Consider the following 20,396-nt stretch of genomic DNA (forward strand, 5'->3'; position numbering starts at 1 on the left):
TCCTGCCACTACTAACTGTGAAGAAATGTGATTGCCATCTACCCCAGCCACTCAGTTCGTTGTCACTGTGAGCATGACCTTAGAGAGAAATGCACATTTCTGCTCAAGAACCTGTGAGTTCTTTTGTCTGCCAAGTTATTGCTGAAATACAGAAATGTCAGTAAATTGCTTGCACCAAGAAGTGCTTGAAGTCTGAACCTTATTTCAGAAGTGGGGATTCCATGTTAAGGCAAGCCCAAGAGAGCTATGAGCACAGTAGACATGGCAGAGTGTGGGAGGCCAAGGGAATTTGCCAACGAGAAGGGGCAAACAGTCTGCAACACTACAGTTTGCTCAGGAATTTTACTAACAATGTGTACGTGAAGTGCCTGTTATTAATGTTTATTAAACTTCAGCACTTCTATAATTAGTCACTTGGGCTCTACTGAGTACAGAGCAGAGCAACAGCATGAGACACAGTAGCGCAGCCTGGTCACATACCTCTTGCTGGATTCAGTTCCAAGTTACTTGCTGCCTAGTCCAGGGGTCTCCTCTAGCCTTTAGACATGGGAGGCCTGGCTTTATGCCTGGAATCTCTATTTTCTCTGTGTCTATTGCTCAAAACACTTTATCTTGAGAAATCCCTGAGTCAGGCTCACCAGAAGTAGAAATTCACTAAGGAACCTAGATCAATTTTTAAAAATTCATATGCTTTTTGGTTAGGATAATTCTATTATAAAACAAAAACACGTAGGAGGCAGGCAGTAGTTAAGATGCCTCTTGGGATATCTGCATTCTGTATTAGAGTGCCTGGCTTCCAGTCCTGGCTCTGCTTCCAGGCCCAGCCACCTGCCAGTGCGTAGCTTGGCACACAGATTTACGTGGTTGTGTCCCTGCCACCCATGGGGGAGACCTGGATTGAGTTTCAGGCTACTGGCTTTAACTTGGTTCTGCTTCTGCTGTTGCAGGCACCTGGGGAGGGAACCAGCAGATGGAAGATCTTTCTGTCTCTGTTTATGTCTCTTTCACTCACTCACTCACTCTCCCTCCCCATCTCTCTACATTTTAAAGAAAAATAAATATTTTTAAAATAACATAAGTAGCTTTACTTGGAACAGGTTCTTTTCATCATTCATGTTTAACAAATACGTCTAAAAACTTTGCAAATCAGGTCTATAAAGGAAGGGAAGAAGAGGATGAAGGAAAGGGAGGAAGAAGTAAGGAAGAAAAGAGAACAGAAAGAAAGGAAGGGGAAAGGCAAGAGAAGAGATAAAAGGACGAAAGCTCTGCATGGCTTCGGTACATTCATCAAATGAAACTACAGCCCGACTCTTCAGGCATCTTTCAAAATATTTCGCCAGAACACACTGAGATTCCTCAGCAGGAAGTAAGGCACACAGGCACTAAAACTCAACTGCCTTAAAATAAATTTATTAAGTCATTTATATCTTTATCCATGGGAAGAAAAGAAGTCTAAATCAGCTACCTTTCGGAAAATATATTAAACTAATTTGTTTTAACACCAACACAGCAGGAAAAACAAAAATAAAGCTGTGACCAGCAAATAAGCAAACCCACAGTGGGAAAAAAAGAAAGATAAGGAAAAGACAAAAGCAGTCTATCATTAAAAAAGAAAGGAAAGCAGCAGTAACCTGGAAAATAACTGCAATTCTTCTATTTCCTGAAAATTGCATGATTGTGCTTTTAGGAGAAGATATGTTTTCAGCGTGTGGGTTTACATAGAAGCATTGTATTCTACCTGTGGATTTTGAACTCTTATTCATAAATTCCACTTAATAAGCTATTATTTCCAGTGCCATTTCACACCCTGCCAGTGATATACTTACCTGATTCTGGAAGTGTATCTTGGTTGCTTGTGTGCTGTTCCAGACATCTTTATGAAAATACCTCAGCATTTTTTTTTTCCTTTTCATAGTGATTGAAACCATGGTTCAAGATTACATTTAAAGCTGAGACTGGACACTTCTGTGAGTGCAAAGGTGTCTCATTTTGAACTTCAAAGAAAAAAAATATGTGTATATGCAATAATCTATATTCATGGTGCACGAAAGCTATTGACATATCAATTTCTAGACACATTTAAGCATTAGAAGTCCTACATGCTAACCTACTAGTAGAGTTTTTTGCTAGTCTAAACTGATTACTTTCACTGACCTCTTTTATTTTCTCTGATTTTCTTATGTGCCGTTTTCAGGAAAGGAAACTAGTCCATATTGCTAGGTTTCTTTTTAAGATTGATTTATTTATTTGAAAGGCAGAGTTACAGAGAGGCAGAGGCAGAGAGAGAGAGAAAGTGAAAGTCTTCTATCCACTGGTTCACTCCCCAAATGGCCACAAGGGCCGGAGTAGGGCCAATCTGAAGCCAGGAGCTTCTTCTTGCTCTCCCATGTGGGCACAGGGGCCCAAGCACTTGTTCCATCCTCCATTGCTTTCCCAGGCCATCACAGAGAGCTGGATCAAAAGTGGAGCAGCCAGTTACTGCAGGCGGCTTCTTTAGCTACTACACCACAGCGCCAGCACATATTGCTTCTTTTAAAGACAGTATTTACATTTCATTAACAGAAAGTCTGGTAGTACTTCTACAACCCTGACTATCAAACTCATCATTAGAGCAGAATAAGGATAGTGCTACAAAACTATTCAAAATACAGCAAATTCTTACATCATCAGCCCTCTGACTAAAAACATTCTGAATCATCTTCTCTCTTGTTTGCCACCTCTTATACGTTTTCAATGTTTCACAATATACACACAATATAAGTATGTATATTCAATATGTGAATATACACGATATTCTTCTTCTGTGGTCTATTACATGACGTAAATGTGTGTCAGAATAGATGGGGACTTCTACAACCAAACAGGTTGTCCTCATGTCATAAAGAAGTAGTCTCTATGGTTAGTAAAATCGGCAGTAGTTTCACATAGTGTTCTTTAATGTTAGATAATTTAGATATCAATGATTAATCACTTGCTGTAAATCACTTTGATGTAGGATGACTCATCTAATAATGGGTTTTTGCTTGCTTTGTCTTTGCAAGATACACACCCACCTATAATTTCTAAGAGATGATAAATTAAACATGATCAGCAGCATATACTCTAAACTGTGTGGAGACAAGTACAAGGTCACAGTTCCACACCTAAAATCTTTGGGGCTTATTATGCTGGAGTTCAGAAGTTTTCAGAGTTTAGGAAAATAATGGGATACACATACTAATTTTCTGTAACCCTTCTTGGGGGTCTAGATGAACACCTGCAATCAAACATAGTCATATTCTGTAAAATCATGGTGTTTATAAAAAACATATAGCTTCATATCAATGGAGGTCATGTTACTGAATTGGTTCATCCAGCTAATTTTGCCAGAAAGTGAATTACATGGAAAAAAATCAGATTTTAGATATTTTTCATTTTTAAATCATGAATAATGGGCTGTGAACATTTCCTATCTCTGATGTATATGCATGATAATGGGAGATATTTGTTGACTACTTGTAACTTAATATAAAGAAAAAATTTACCATTTGTCACATGAACCTCAAAGCAGGCCTGCAATGTATTAGCTATGATACCTTAATAAGTTATTCAGCTCAAAGCCAGACTGAAGCTTGAGAACCAAACTCTGACTCTAGGCGCTTTCCACCTGCCCATTACAGGAACCCCATTCTGCTAAGAGCACCTTCACCGGATTATATTCCTTTCTTATTACTTAGAGCACCCAGAAAAGTTTTATAATTCAAGTAACTGTTCAGTCAATATCAATGGTAGGTCAGCTATCTACAGCCAATTCTGGACTTTCATGAAGGTACATTTTTTTCCTGGTAATTTTCTACCAGATCCAGAGGGTAAGCCAAGTATTATAAAAATAAAGATCTTGGTGACTCAGTTTTCACAACCTATTAAATGTCATACATAAAATGGAGAGGGTAAGTCATACAAGAAACCTAGTCCACATATTTTTCATTAAATTTATACATCAACTTAATAGTTTAAGCATAACAACAAAATGACTTTGGGATATCCAGAGCACTTTAAAATTAAAAAAAAAAAAGTGTTAAAGATATTAAAAATTAGCAAAACGCATTAAGTTGGAAATATAGAATATTAACAAAGCACACAATTTTAAGAATAAAATTATTATGTTGATTTACAACTCAAGTATTTGTAATAATTTTTACTCAGAATCTTGCATATAGGCTACAATTGTTCACCTATTTGCTAAGCTTTTTTTGGAGCTCCCTCTACTGTTCGAATATGAGCATGCTCATTTAAGTTTATTAGAAAGGTATTCTAGCTCAGGAACACATAACCTGTTAAATATTTATAGTTAGAATCTGCGAAGAAGTATCTTCAGTCAAAATGCAAATTTCCTGCTATGCCAACTTAAATCCATCTATTTTTATATTTCTGCTCTTCAAATAATAAAACACTCTACAATAGAACCATAAATGTGCTCATTTCAAAATTTCACCTTCGCCTCTTTACCAGTTAACTTTCATATCAGTCCATTCATGACAAGACCATATTACATCACACCTAATATAGAAAACGCATTCTAAAACTTATAGTAAAAATTAAGAAATTTTGAACTATCATGTTCTTCATAATTCCAGAAGTTAGTGATATATCATTTTTGCTAAGTGATGCAAAATTATATAATGTCTTCATCTTTAGAAAGTTGGGAGACCCACAATTCCTGAGTTACTTTAATAAATCAAAAGTACTATCCAATATTATGGAAAATAAACCTGTAAATACAAATATAACTTTAGTTTGATCAAGGAAAAAAATGCATGCTTCATGCCGGCATCCGATATAGGTGCCAGTTCGAGTGCTGGCTGCTCCACTACTGATCCAGCTCCCTGCTAATGGTCTGGGAATGTAGTGGAAGATGGCCCAAGTGCTTGGGCCCCCGCATCCATGTGGGAGACCCAGAGGAAGTTCTTGGCTCCTGGCTTTAGATTGGCCCAGCTCTGCCATTGCTGCCATTTGAGGAGTGAACCAATGGATGGAAGACCTCTCCCTGTCTTTCTCTCTCTCTGTATCTCTGCCTCTTAAATAAGGAAGGAAGGGAGGAAGGGAGGAAGGGAGGAAGGGAGGAAGGGAGGAAGGAAGGACGGAAGGACGGAAGGACGGAAGGAAAGGAGGAAGGAAGAAAGGAAGGGAGGAAGGAGAGAGAGAAAGAAAGAAATTCTTAAAGACAAACCTGCATATTCTAATTCAATGTAGATAGAATGAGGCAAATTTTCCTTATCATAATTAATGTAGTAGCTGGTGATGTTTCCTTTTAGTGGGACAACATGTAAATGTCAGATTTCTGCTTATTTAAAACAATACCTAAGATAATTCTAATCATGATTAGATCACAAACACTACAATGTGGAAAGTCATAAACTATCTTTTCAATAAAAACACCAAGAGTAACTACAGGGGTTGGAGATTTTTAGACTAAGATACTGAGAAACAAAGCATTAATTAATTCCATTTGATAGAATCATCAAGGTATAAAACCCCAATTAAGATAATGGTAGAGTTTATTAGTTCAGTAATTCAAACGACAAAGTACAATGAGATTAAGCTAAGGAGTTAAGATGATATAGTAGTTAAATATTTCTCTAATGAGCCCCAAACTCATATTTAACATTACATAATTAATTAGTCAGGAAATACAAGAAAACTTTAAGGGAATTTTTTTATTAGCCTCTAGAGAAAAAGCAATTCACAACTGATTTCTCTATTTCTTTTCTGAGAACAGAAAAAAAAAATTCTGTTTTTTTCAGATGTTAAAAAACTAATGTTTGTTGAAGCATCAATGAATGTCATTCATAAATTCTTAAGATTTCAGAAGGTCCACATGGAACTAAAAGCCCTAAAACACAGTCATAAAATGTTGTAAATCTTAGGAAGTGATATTGTATGCTGGGTATTTCACAGCAATATTTTCTATATATTTTAAGCAAATTGAGCATGTGCACATCTACTTATTTTAAAAATGCTTCTAGGAGGCTTCTCCAAAAATTTAACAAAAATGCATATTATAAAAAACGCTATTCAAAGATTTCAAAAATTTCTGCACCAAAATAAACTAATGTTGTAATTACATTTTCCCAGAAACTTTTTAAAACAGTTTTGTTTTGTTTTGTTTTGTTTTGTTTGAATGGCAGAGCAACAGAGAGAGAGAGATCTATTGGTTTACTCCGTAAACGTTTGCCATAGCCACAACTGGGCCAGGTCAAAGGCAGGAAGCAGGAACTCCCTGCAGATGCCCCAGGTGGGAGGCAGGGGGCCAGGCACATAAGCCATCACCTGTTGCCATTCAGGCCGCATTAGGAGGAAGCTGGGCCATTAGTGGAGGCAGGGCTTGATCCCAAGCACTCTGATCCGGGATGCAGGCATCTCCAGGAACTACGTAACCTGCCGCACTGCAGTGCCTGCCTCTTCCCACAAACTTGTTGAAGCGCTCACGTATCATACTTGCTGTGTGCCAAACACTACTGGAGAGACTTTAGAAATGGGAACTTACTGAAAGCTCCTAACCAGTAAGTCCTATCATGATTCCCACTTTACAGATAAGGGAACCGAGGCACAAAGAGGGATTGAAAACTGCAAGATCATACCTGGCTAGAATCTGAAAAGCCAGTATTTCAACCTGGACATCTGGCTTCAGAGTCTATATGGGTACACACTGCATTGTCATTGTGTTCATTTTTCTTGTGGGAATGACTTGATGGGTTTGTGTTTTCTTTTGTCTTTTTTTTTTTTTTCTGAAACCACAAGGTTGAAATAGAAAGTTTGAGCCTGGTGCAAACAGGAGAAATCAAAGAATCACATTATTTTCCATCTCCCATCCTTTGGTCAATACTCCACTTACTCAAACAGTGTGGCTGAAGAGTTCATAGGCCGGTTACTCTGGAATGTTCATCTTTACAAGAATCCTCAGTGTTCACCATAAGCGGAAATAGAAACATGGTGTCTTCAGACGGTATACAAACCTCTAAGGAACAAGGGGCAATTTTTTTGCCTAATACAGGCATACACATTTCAGAAGAAAGACTTCATAACCTCATTCTGAATCATAAACTGATGTATGATCCCAAAGTGGTTAAGCATAGCTTAAAGAAAAGTCTAGCCCCTTAAGGGAAGGTAACAGTAGAATCTTCATCCACACACATCTATTTCCCTAGCTTTCTCCATTCTATCCTCAGGACACCTGACGTGTGTGGTTCTTGGAACACACATTGTGCGATCTCCAGTTCCGCATCCTGGCTTCTGACGTGGGGTTGTTGCCGCTGCCTGCATCGGCTCCCTTCCCCCTAGCCTTTGATATGTCATTCTTCATTTTTGTAGTAGACCTTTAGCAGCCTCACAGGTTTTGATTTGCTGGGTTTTGTTTTCTTCTTTATTTTCTAGGCATTGAAATATGTTAGATTAGTTAACTAATTTAGCTCTCAGTTGTTGCCTGTGGCAAGATAGTATTCAATGTTTGTTCCTTTTGTGTAATGAGACAGCAGTGACTTTGAGATCATACTGACCTGAATTAATGTCTCAGTTCCTTTGTGTATCAGCTATGTAATTTGGGCTTTTTGCCCACTATCTCTGGGACTGAGGTTCCTATACAAACTGGGAATGATAAAAACTACTTCACAAGGTAGTCCCAATGAATTAATTGAACAGTTATTTATGCAAATTGCCATTGGCAGCATCCTAGGATGCTGTTTGGGACACCTGCCTTCCATACCGCGGTGCCTGGGACGGAGTACCAGCTCTGCTTCCTATTCTGCATTCCTGCTAATGCACACCCTGGGAGGCAGAAGGGGAGGGCTCAAATAGTTGGGTCTGTGCTACTCGTGGGAGACACATGGATCTGGCTTCCCAGCCCCAGCTCTTACAAGCATTTGAGGAGTGATACAGCAGGTGGAAGATCTCTCAATGTCTGCCTTTTTCCCTGAGTATCTTTCTGCCTTTCAAAAAATAATAAAAATAAATGTATATATTACAAGTAAAAATTATCTAGAGGCCGGCGCCGTGGCTCAACAGGCTAATCCTCCGCCTTGCGGCGCCGGCACACCGGGTTCTAGTCCCGGTCGGGGCACCGATCCTGTCCCGGTTGCCCCTCTTCCAGGCCAGCTCTCTGCTGTGGCCAGGGAGTGCAGTGGAGGATGGCCCAAGTCCTTGGGCCCTGCACCCCATGGGAGACCAGGATAAGCACCTGGCTCCTGCCATCGGAACAGCGCGGTGCGCCGGCCGCAGCACGTTACCGCGGCGGCCATTGGAGGGTGAACCAACGGCAAAAGGAAGACCTTTCTCTCTGTCTCTCTCTCTCTCACTGTCCACTCTGCCTGTCAAAAAAAAAAAATTATCTAGAATTTCCCCTCTTTGAAGTAATATCAGCTAGCTCTTTTAGGAGTTAGTGGACATTTCAAGGACTCGTAATTTTGATTTAGAGTTTACTGTTGATTAGAACCAGACTGTAAAGTTTTATGTTAACTGTCAGAAGATGGACAAGTATCAAATACTTCCTGTCCAGTTGAATAAATGATCTTCAAATGTATTTTTTGGGCTAGCACTATGATGCAACGGGTTAAAGTCACAGCCTGCAGTGCCAGCATCCCATATGGGCACTGGTTTGAGTCCTGGCTGCTCCACTTCCGATCCAGCTCTCTGCTATGGCCTGGAAAAGCAGTAGAAGATGGCCCAAGTGCTTGGGCCCCTGCACCCACCTGGAAGACCTGGAGGAGGCTCCTGGATGTTGGCTTTGGCCTAGCCCAGCCCAGGTCATTGCGGTCATTTGGGGAGTGAACCAAAAGATGGAGAATCTTTCTCTCTGTGTGTAACTCTGCCTTTCAAATAAATACATAAATCTTTAGGAAAAAAAAGTTTATTTTTTACTGCCCTGTAGAAGGTTAACCAATATTATATTTAATTTTGCAACATTATTTCAGAGATTTTCCTCCAATCATTTGATTTTTTTTAAAGAATTATTTATTTATTTGAAAGGCAGAGTTACAGAGAAGCAGAGGCAGAGAGAGATCTTCCATCTGCTGGTTCACTCCCAAGGTGGCCGCAATGGCTTTAGCTGTGCCGATCTGAAGCCAGGAGCCAAGAGCTTCTTCAGGTCTCCTACATGGGTGCAGGGGCCCAAGGACTTGGGCCATCTTCTACTGCTATCCCAGGCCATAGTGGAGAGCTGGATTGGGAGTGGAACATCCAGGACTCGAACCAGAGCCCATATGGGATGCCGGCACTGCGGGTGGCAGATTTACCCGCTATGCCACAGTGCTGACCCCCAAACATTGGATATTATGCAGCCTGTATCTTATTATCTTGAGACATTCTCTCATTAGTTTATATTTTTAAAAAATATTTGATGAGAGGTCATCATATATATTTTTACATAAGCCATCTTTTTAGCTATGTACCTTTTGATAGAAACAAATAACTAAATGCTGAAACATTGCTTGGTTACCCCATCCCTGGGCACTTTTTCTAATAATCCACCATGAAAATACCCATGCTCTCTGCATTGCGTGAAATGCTCTTTACTAACATTTCCTCCTGTTGCTATCCCAACCAGCCTCCTTGGCCTAATTTAAAGGCTTTCTCCTTCAGGAAGTCTCAGCTAATTTTACAAATCAGAAGTGACTGCTCTCTGAGTTCCCAAAGCATTTTCTTTGTCACTGAAATTAATCATGGTTATTTGTGTATATGTCTTAACTCCCCTGATGAGCTTAAGTGTACTCGTATTTGAAAGCAGATATTTTATCTTGTTCATCATTTAATACACATCATTCCCCATACTGTGCTTTGTCCTAGCAAGTGCAGGAGGACAAATATTTGTTTGTTAGAATTATGCAGGTAAGCCACAAAATAAAGCAATTAAATGTTCTTATTTTAAAAAATCATTCATGTTAGGGGGATGGATATAACAAAATCAGAGAATCACCAGCAAAATGCAGAAAATAGAAAAGTGCAGAGGCTCTTTAATATGCAACCACGTGGATTTATAAAGCTGTCACTGTTGGAAGTTAGGATAATAAGAAAATAACAGAGTGTAAGCTGAATGTGGAGATCAATCTCTTAACACAGCATACAACTTCTAATTATGTCAAAATTCAATGCTCACAACAAGCTTCTTTGTTTTTATTGCCTAAAAGTGTATTCCCTTTATAGTTTGAAATTTTAGAACCGTATAAATAAATCAGTTTAATATTCTCACCACTGGCCTTGTCATATGTGGGAAATCACACCCCTTATGCACACAATCTTTCCTATCTCTACAATTAGAGAACACACCCCCTCCCTAGGCTCAATCTCCTTGAGCTTCAAGGAGAACTGCATTATATATACTTGTTTAATAGAATATGACTTTTCAAAATTTAATGTGCAAATACATAGCTGGGGAATCTCATTACCCTGCCAGTCCTGACTGGTCCATCTAGAATGGAGCCCAAGATTCTGAATTTCTCATACCTCCCAGGGCTGTCAGGGCTGCTGGTTCATAGACCATAATTTGAGAAACAGGATTGGAAAACTCACTGGAAAACCGTCCTTCCTCTGCACATGTTGGTTTCCTTGTATACAGCCTTTCAAAAGCTGACCTCACTATTCTACAAACAGTACTGTAGGGAAAGAGCTTTCCATCTCTTGCTCAGTGAAAATGGGAAAAAGGAAAATTTATCTTATAGAGACTAGGCCTCCTCCCAATATTAAAAATCATTCTGAAAAGGCAACATTTTTACTGCAGTCTATATTCATTAATTTATTTGCATTTTTTCATTTTTATACATCTTAATATGCTATTCCATACCAAAGATTATTTTTCAAAAGAAAAATTTTGGAGGTAAACTTCTATCATTACTATTTTTCCTAATGGTATGAAACAATTGTCTATATTATTATTAACATTTCTTAGTAAAGAATGGTTTATCAAGCCTCAATATTATGTAAATCAAATTTCCATAATAATATAAAAACAACTGATTGTGTAATATCATATCATGTGATCACCATAGTAATTATCTGATTTTAGAAAATATTCAAATTCAACAGGAGGGAATTATAGAATGACATTTACATGCCAGAGGCAATATCTTTATTTCTTTGGAAGTAGAAGAAATATTAACAGGCAAAAAGTTTGAGAAAGGCCTCTCCTCCCCTCTTTGAACCAACATATACATAAGTTGCTCTCTATAGAGAAAGGTAATTTATTCTTTATCTTTATTTTGAAAGGTTAAAGAAATATTTCTTTTCTGGTCATATCTATAACTTACTTATCCAGCCGAAATGTTAGTATGCTACAGGCAGTTCTTTTAAAATTCATATTTTAACCTGAAAAATGTCAATCATATAACAAACTCTACAGTAAGGTAAGACCCTCAGTAAAAAGTTTGAGGAAATGTAATTTGGTTGCATTTTTTATGGACTTCGTATGCATGGTGTGTGTGTGTATCTTAATAGCTACTATTCATTTTGCCTAGAATGTGTTATAGAGTTCTATGAGAATGAAATGTTCACAAATGTATAATGTAAGAAATAGGAGAGCTTATAATACATTAAAACTAATGTACAAATTAAAGAAATCTCAGCATAAAGTGGAATTTACATAGACACATATTTTAGGGAATCTGACTCTAATTCTACCATAAAAGAATATGCCGTTAGTATGTTAGTCCTATAGTCCTTCGTAATCTGTGTGTGGTATATGTTTATTTGGATGGAGGAATTATTATATTTGAGGAGCATGTGTTATGCCCAACAGTGTGCTTTGTGTTTACTCCCTCTTGAACTCCTTAGTGTGAACAAATACAGCATGCCGATACTATGTGATAGCAAGCATTAGCTGCATCGTATACTGGTAGGATCTCTTCCTAAGAACTATGAACTACAAAAATGTTGGCTTGGCTCACATCACTCAGAAGCCTTTTTACATGGAAGGCTGATTTATGGATGAAATAATACTCTCACTCCTCGCAATACTTGAATGCAAGAATCTTGAGACTGTGAAACTATATAAGCTTTAAATCCAATCAGTTTGTGCTGTTTTAATCTAATTTTATAGCTCTGCGAGGCATTCAATTTTGTCAGAAAGTCACATATCACTGCTATACAATTGCTATAATCACGAATGAGAGGGCCTACATTTTACTGAGGTTTAAAAATCTTCTAAAAGCAGATTGAGGATATATAAGTGTGACTTTATTTTTAAGTCTCTTTTTTTTTTCAAAATATTTATTTTCATCTATTTGAAAGGCAGAGTGACAGAAAGTCAGAGAGAGAGCGAGTGAGCAAAAGAGAGAGAAAGAGAGATGTTTTCCATTTGTTGGTTCACTCCTCAAATGCCTGGAACAACCAAGGCTGGGCCAAGCCAATGCCTGGAGGCTAAACCTCAATTCAGGTCACACATGTGGATGGCAGAAGCCCAAGTACTTGAGCCATGATTTTCTTCCTCCCATGATACATGAGCAGGAAATTGTATCAGAAGCAGAGCCAGCACTGCAACTGGCACTCTGATATACAATTTAGGTGTCCCAAGTGGTAGCTTAATCTACTGTGCCACAGTACTACCCCCAAGTCTCGTTTTTAAGAAAAAGCACTGGTGAGACAGGCACTGTGGCGTAGCAGATAAAGCCACCACCTGCCGTGCCAACATCCTATATGGGCGCCAGTTCAAGACCCTATCCACTTCTGATACAGCTCTCTGCTATGGCCTGGGAAAGCAGTAGAAATTGACCCAAGTGCTTGGGCCCCTGCACCCACATGGAAGACCTGGAAGAAGCTCCTGGCTCCAGATCAGCCCAGTTCCGCCCATTGCAGCCATTTGGGAAGTTAACCAGTGTATGGAAGATCTCTCCTCTCTGTCTCTCTCTCTCTGTCTCTCTGTCTCTCTGTAACTCCATCTTTCAAATAGATAAATAAATCTTTTTAAAAAAAATCTTAAAAAAAAAATGAATGTTTGGCTGAGTTGTGGGGATAGGCATCCCATATGGGCACCAGTTCGTCTTGGCTGCTCCACTTCCAATCCAGCTGCCTGCTAATGGCCTGGGAAAGTAGCAGGAGATGTTCCAAGTCCTTGGACCTTGCACCCATGTGGGAGTCCCAGAGAAAGCTCCTGGCTCCTGATTTCAGATCAGCCCAGCCCTGGCCATTGTGGCTATTTGGGGAGTGAACCAGTGGATAGAAGAGTTTCTCTCTCTCTCTCTCTCTCTCTCTCTCTCTCTCCAACTCTGCCTTTCAAATAAATATGTAGATCTTAAATTCTAAAATAAATGTTAAAAAAAGCACTGGTAATCCTTTATGCATGCTCTCTTTCCTACTTTTACACTTTAAATCATTTTTAAATTGATTCACATATTAGTTTAATGTTTACTGACTAGTCACTTTATATCACAAGAATACTTGAAAAAGATCAGGGAAATTTTGAATTAAAAGATAAAGTTTATTTGGGTACAAAGAACTTTGATATCCAGGCATAGTTTCTTCCATAATGTTCATTCTCCATGAACTTTTTGTAGATGTCCCGTAGTTTTACAACTAGGAGTAAAGTGGACAGTAAACAATGTTACAAGATGGTAGCCAATCTAGGGAGTCTTACACACAAGTAACCAAGCAACTATGGCAGAAGCTTGGAGTGAAGGATGCTACTGGACTACCCGTGGTACCTGGAGGCGGGCAAGGAGGCATAGCGGCTTGGAACTGAAGGCTGACAGGACCACTTATTGTACTTGAAGGTAGGCAAATGTAAGTGGCTTTTCAGAGGCCGCAGAACAGTAAGTTAAACATTGTAGAAGTTAGGTAGGGCAAGGAGCAGTGCTTATTTCATGCATTTGAAGTACAGGTGTAGAAACCCAGAAACAGGACAGTTTGGGAGGAAATGGAAGGTACTGGTGAAATGCAAGTAAAGTGTGGAGTTAAATTGATTCTAAAAACAATGAAGAGACACGCAAAGAGGATTTAAACAGATACTGTACATGATAGGGATTGAGTTTTAGAATGAACTCACTTGCTGCAGAGTGGAGAATGATCAACAAGGGGAGCTATAGTTGACTTGGAATGGCTGAGTCTTAGTTCCTATCTCTAACTCTATGAAAAATTTCAGCATGAGAGGTAAAGGCTAGCAGAGGAGTAAGACTTATTTGCATATAAATCAAAAGTACACAGTTCCAAGGGACTGTGGGATTGCTCAAAAGTGAGCTGCACCCAGCAAGTTCAGGTCCATCCCTTGATGTTATCTGGAAGCATAGGGAGTCATGCCTGGAACAGAGTTTAACTGAATATCCATGAAGGCAGAGCTTGGAGCAGGATTTGAGTATCATCCATGTCTTTGTCTACCTTTGGAAGTCTCAGAAGTTTCATGGTGTGGAGTACTTGATGGGAGTAGAGTGTCAGCTATGGGGCATGTGTTATAATGATAGTATAGCTAGCCACAGGGCATCCCCGGATGCACTTGGCAACCATGATGGTTATCTGTGGCCAGAGCCAGGTCTGAGAGGTTGTCTTGTGGAAGTTAGAGTTTGAGAAATCATTTCTGTGAGTATTTTCCAAATTTGACATTTACATGCTAAACTGTTAACGCAATTCTGCCTTTGGGTTTCAACGTTCAACTGTGAAATTATGAAACACAATCCTTTTAAAGAGCTGCGGCCTCAGCGGGAAGCTGAGCTCGGGTCCAGGGATTAGCCCTGGAATGAGATACACTTTCTTCCCCCACTGATTTTTATCTTGGCCCACAGTGGTATTTAGAGTAGTCAATTATATGACATTAGTGTATTTGACTTGGTCAGAATTAATAACTTAGATAAAATATCTAGGTAGGTCGATGGTTAAAATATTTAGGGCGGATTAGAGATCAAAGGCTTAATTTAAATTTTGAAATAGTTTGTGTGATCTCAGGCAGGGCACTCTCCAGAGATGTGAAAGGGAAGAGGCAGTTTTATGGAGTAAAAAATAGCTCACTGAGCCGCCCTCTGATTAGCAAGTGTTCATGAAGGTGGGATTTTGGGAAGCAGGGGAACTTTCCAGATAGGTTCAGGCATAGTTGGCAGCTGTTGGTGAGCTACAAGGAGGCAAGCAAGCATTATGGGATATTTCAAAAGAGGAAGGGTTGTTTAATGTTCAACTTCCTGAGACAAGTGGGCCTGAGTGGACTACTTTTTTGTAGCCAAATACAATATTTCTTTTGAGGGGATGGGACTGCCTTAGGAGACAGAGTCTTATAGAACAATGATGGAAGTAATTTACCTTAATTTCTATAGAAACCCTTTTGTTTCTAGGGTTGGCCTAATTCTCTAATATTTCAACTGTTCATCTTTTTTAGTGTAACATTCCTTCTTTCCACAATTTCGTTTCCTATAACCTAGTATTATTGTCTTTTTGTGAACTGATATATTTCAAATTTCCATTGATTAGTGATTGCAACATTTTTCTCCTTTCAACTTTTATTCCTCATTGTCACAGGATGATGACATGAAAGCATAAGGATGAAAAAAACTTAAGATACCCAGAGTTCCCATATCCTTTCATTTGGGACTTAGACAATAGCAGATTATACAGGACATATGGCTATTTATTTTGATACTCAAAAAGAAATTCCAGGAGTCTACTTTTGAACATAAATTTGCATGCTATATAGAAAACTGGAGTAATCTTTCTCTTCTCCTTAATCTTCTGTTAACAATTCTAAGATAATTATTCCCTAAGAGTTATCACAAGTAGGGACTGGCATGGTGGTATTCGGGTAAAGCTGACCCTGTGACTCCAGCTTTCCTTAGGGGTGCAGTTTCCCATCCCAGCTGCTCTGCTCCCGATCCAGCTCCCTGCTAGTGGCCTGTGAAAAGCAGCGGTGGATGGCCAACACACGTGGGTTCCTGCCACCCACTTGGGAGACCTGAAAGAAGCTCCTGGCTCCTGACTTCGGCCTGGCCCAGCGTTGGCTGTTGTGGCCATCTGGAGAGTGAACCAGCAGCTCAAAGATATCTCTCTCTCTCAATCTCTCTCGCTCTCTCCTCCCCCTTCTTTTTCTCCCCAACGTGTGTGTGTGTGTGTGTGTGACTCTTTCAAACAAATAAATAAATTAAAAAAAAAAAAAAAGAATTAAAAGTAAACCAGGAATTGGCATATTCCACATTTCAGGGCTTACCACACTTTATAATTTCACAGCATTTGTCCATGGAGGTAAAAAAAGGAAAGAGGAAAAAAATGAAAGAAAGAGGGATTTTTTTTTCCTGATTTCTCTCTGTCTATCATGGGCAGATGGGAAGTAGTCTGCTGTATTCTTTGTAACGGAATGTCGGTTCACCTTACCCTGGATAGATAACATTTTGAAGGCTTCATTCTGTCAGAGTAAAATTAGAAAACAAATTTCTCGTATATCATATACTTTTATATATAACTACACAACACTTTTTTGTTAATAAAAGAAATTCTACTTATTTGAAAGTCAGGGTGACCCACACAAGGGGTGACAGAGATTTTCCATCTGCTGGTTCCCTCCCCTAAATACCTCCAAGAGCCAAGGGTAGGCCAGGCCAAAGCCAGGAGCCCAGAACTCTATCTGGGTTTCCTATGTGCATGGCAGGGACCCAAGTACTTGAGCCATCACCTGTTGCCGCACAGAATGCCAGAAGCTGTGCCCGAAGTAGAGCAGCTAGGCTGTAAGTAGGCACTTTCATATGGGATGTGGTAGTCCCAGGTGGTAGCTTACCCAGTGCACCACAATATGCTTCCCCACACACATGGTATCTTTTTTTAACCAAACATATATAATACTCATGCTTTGGAAATTAAATGAATGATTTTGGGGAAAGAGTACCACCTCCCAAAACAATCCCTTTATCAACAAGCCTTCCTTCCCTTTTCAATCCCCTTCCCCCTCTCTATCCACCTCCATCAGAGTCAGAGGCAGAGGAATTTCATGGGTCTGCAAACTACAAGCTTGGAAAGCAACAGATTTTGCTGGCCTGAAACAAATTCTCTAAATTTAGCATTTTTTGTACATTTCACCTTTTAACACAGTCCTACCAGGAACCCTCCCAACCAAAGAGCCAAGTGTATTATTTCCTTTAATTGCCGCGGACCGGCTCTCGCGTAGCCACCAGACCCGAGGGGAACGAGGGCCGAAAGCACAGGAGAAATAGAAATCGGCGAGGGGAAATGACAGACAGACACACACACTTTTTGAGTATGCTGTTGCTGCAGTTGTCTGCCTGCAGTTGTCTGTCTGCAGTTTATTGGCGGGAAAACCAGAGCTTATATAGGGAAGCTTACATTGCTGAAGACAAAGGAAATTCCAAGATTACAAAAACTTGTTAAGGCTAATGGGGTTACATGATTAACTTTACAAGAGACACAGGGAGACATTGTGGTGATGATTCGCAGTCCTACTTTTAAGAAAAAGGTAAAGGTCAGGTTACTAGTTAACCTCTCATTAGGAGAACCTGGGACAGGGGAGTTATCAGATGGTGGTGCTTGTTAGCTCAAGTTTCATATATCACCTATGTAAGATTGAATGTAGCTTTCTCATCCCCATGCTGCTTAAACTTGATAACCCAGAACCTAAATCACACCTCAGCTCTCTAAAGCTAACACCTCAGCTCCCTTTGTTTTATCTTGTCTAGGGTGTGCTGTTTTTTGTCAGTGTTTAATGCCTCCTCGTAAATTGCCCTAATGACTGGTGGGCCAAAGTCTAAAGTGCTTTTTGTTGATTTTTGTGAAATGCTTATTGGCACTACTTGACTCCTTTGTTTCTAATCATGGTGCACTTGTCCTAACGCACTACGTGGCATAACTACTAAATACAAAATCACTATTAATGTTGAGACACATTGCCTTATTAACCAGCAGTAATTAGGTCTTCCACTTCTCGTTACGTGTGTGAGCCGAGAATTTTTACGACCCTGGGCTACACAGAAGCCGCCGAGGCCACACCCCACAGGGTTCTCACCTCGTCCCTGCAGCGTGAACCCCTGACGTAACAAAAGTTTGCTACGCAGGTGTTACAACAGCTGTGGGCGCAGCATTTAATGAACACTGTTGAGTTGTTAGCATATCCAAAAGCAGTTTATTCATGCTTCAGCCACACCTGAAATGAAGCCAGCAACACACTTCACCGCTTTTGTACTTAATCAAATTAGAAGCAATTTAACACTTACTAGGGGAACTGAGGAAGACATCTGGACTCAGGGTTTCTATCTGAAATGTACTACTTGGACTTGGAAGTAAAATTTGGAGAACCTTAAGCCATGTCATGATCCTTATTTAATTTTCTTTAAAAAAGGAATAGTGCTATGATTATTATTTCAAGAATTATTCATAAACAATGAAATGCAATAAACAGGTCCTAGTTAATTTTTCTAATCATGCCCAATTCCTCCATATTTGTTTTCTATCTGCTTTTCTTCTGCCTTCCTCTGGACTTCAATGCTCATTTCTACTTGCACCTAAACTTTCAACTTTCTCTCTCTATTTGGGAAACGAGGATGTTTTCAAGTAGGAAGAGCAGCAACTACATTGAGACTGTTGTGTCCTGACTCCCTTGTTTACTAGATTGGGAACTTACACAAGTTCACCTTTTTGTGACCTAATTTCCTTGAATACAAAGATAAACCATTAGGACCTATCCCATAGGGTGGTTAGGCGTATTAAGTAAGTTGTTATGTGTGAACATCTAAAACAACGTCAGGTCCATCAGAAGGGCTTGGCTATTAGTTGTCATTGCCTGTATTATTATTGACTGCTTCCCATTAGTGTTGAAACAGATGCTGTAGTATATAGCATTAAATCAAGTCCTAGTCCCTCGTGACTCTCCTGCTGCACCTCTCTCTTCTCAGTCAAGATTCCCCATCAAGTTGTCTACACAGACTGGCTTCACTTCTCACTTCTTACTCATTGTTCCATACCTTTCAACTCTCTCCCTCTGCTTCCAGAGATACTCTTGTTATGTCCAATTGTAACCTTTTGTTGTCATGGCCAATGGGCTCTTTTAAATCATCTTTCTTGAGTTCTCAGCAGTATTTAACACAGTTGATATTCTTTCTTGGTCTACCACCAATTCTTGTCCCCAGTGATCTCTTCTCTGTCTCCCTTGCCTCTTCCTCACTTCTTAAATTGGACTCTTACCCCAATAATCTTAATTCATGTGTCCCATCATTCCTGCTATTGGCCATAAGTAGATGATACCCATTTCCTCTTCTGTTAAGTTTTGAACCTACATAATCAGCACCCTATGCAGCATCTGTAACTACATATCTGAAGGCATTTCATACCTAATATTTAAACCCAAACTAGTAGTACATCTTTTCCCCACCATCTCTAATTTCCCAGTCGTCTTCATTTTACTTAATGGACTTTTCATAGAGTGGCTATAGTCAACTTCACCCTCCCTGTGACTCCCTCTCATGAAAAATCTATTATGGCAGCCTGAGAAATCTTACTACAAAACTTGTCTTAAAACTCATGCATGTCTCTGTAGCATCTGTCTGTCTTCCTTTTTTGAGCTGTTCTCTTAGATTTCTTCCTGGACCACTATAATTGTTTGTATGTTCCCTTCTTAGTTCTACTAAATCCCTTTGATCCTTCTTCCAAAAATACCTGAAATAATATTTTAAAAACAGAAATTAGATCATATTCCTTTACCATGCAAAATCCTTCAATTGACTTCTTACTATGAGTGTAATAAATGAAAGATAATATCTTTAACGTGGATTTTCTATTCCTAGTCAAAATATTATTTCTTTAGTATACTATTTGAATGTATCCTATCCTTTTGCATTGTGTAGTTTCTCAAAGTTGTAGATATTTTATTTTTGCTCTTCTTAAATAAGTTACTTTATTTCCTCTTAAGCTATAAGTACTATGAAGTCAAAGAACATTTTTTTCACAAAATCTGTAATGATATTGCTCAGTAAGTGTTTCTTAAAGGAATAAATAAATGATTGAAGGGACATTCCGTAACTAATTTCATGAAAAAGTGCTATCAAATATGATAAGCTACACATACTATCTGAGAAAGAATGAAATTTTATCTTGATTACTTTGAAAATATTTACTTAAACTCTTAGTTCATTGTGTTTGAAAAGAAATTCTGTCTGATTTGTTTACCTATGAAGAACAGATGGAGGTCAGCTGGAGCCATATGCATGAACTTTAGAAGCTGACAAAATAGGCCATCAATTTGAATTGCTCCTTCCAAAAACAGAAGACATGACTTTGGTTAAGTTACAGAAAAAAATAAATAAATAAAACCACCTTTGATTCTGCTTTCTAAGACTGAAAATGAGCACAATTGCATGTACCTTAGTCAGCTAGTATGAACTGAAATTACTTAAGGTAATTCACTCCAAATAATTTTTCCTTTTTTGCAGAGACTCTGCCCTTCTAAGGACATGATATACAGGGGG

Source organism: Lepus europaeus, chromosome 2, assembly GCF_033115175.1.
Source record: "Lepus europaeus isolate LE1 chromosome 2, mLepTim1.pri, whole genome shotgun sequence".
Classification (NCBI taxonomy): domain Eukaryota; kingdom Metazoa; phylum Chordata; class Mammalia; order Lagomorpha; family Leporidae; genus Lepus; species Lepus europaeus.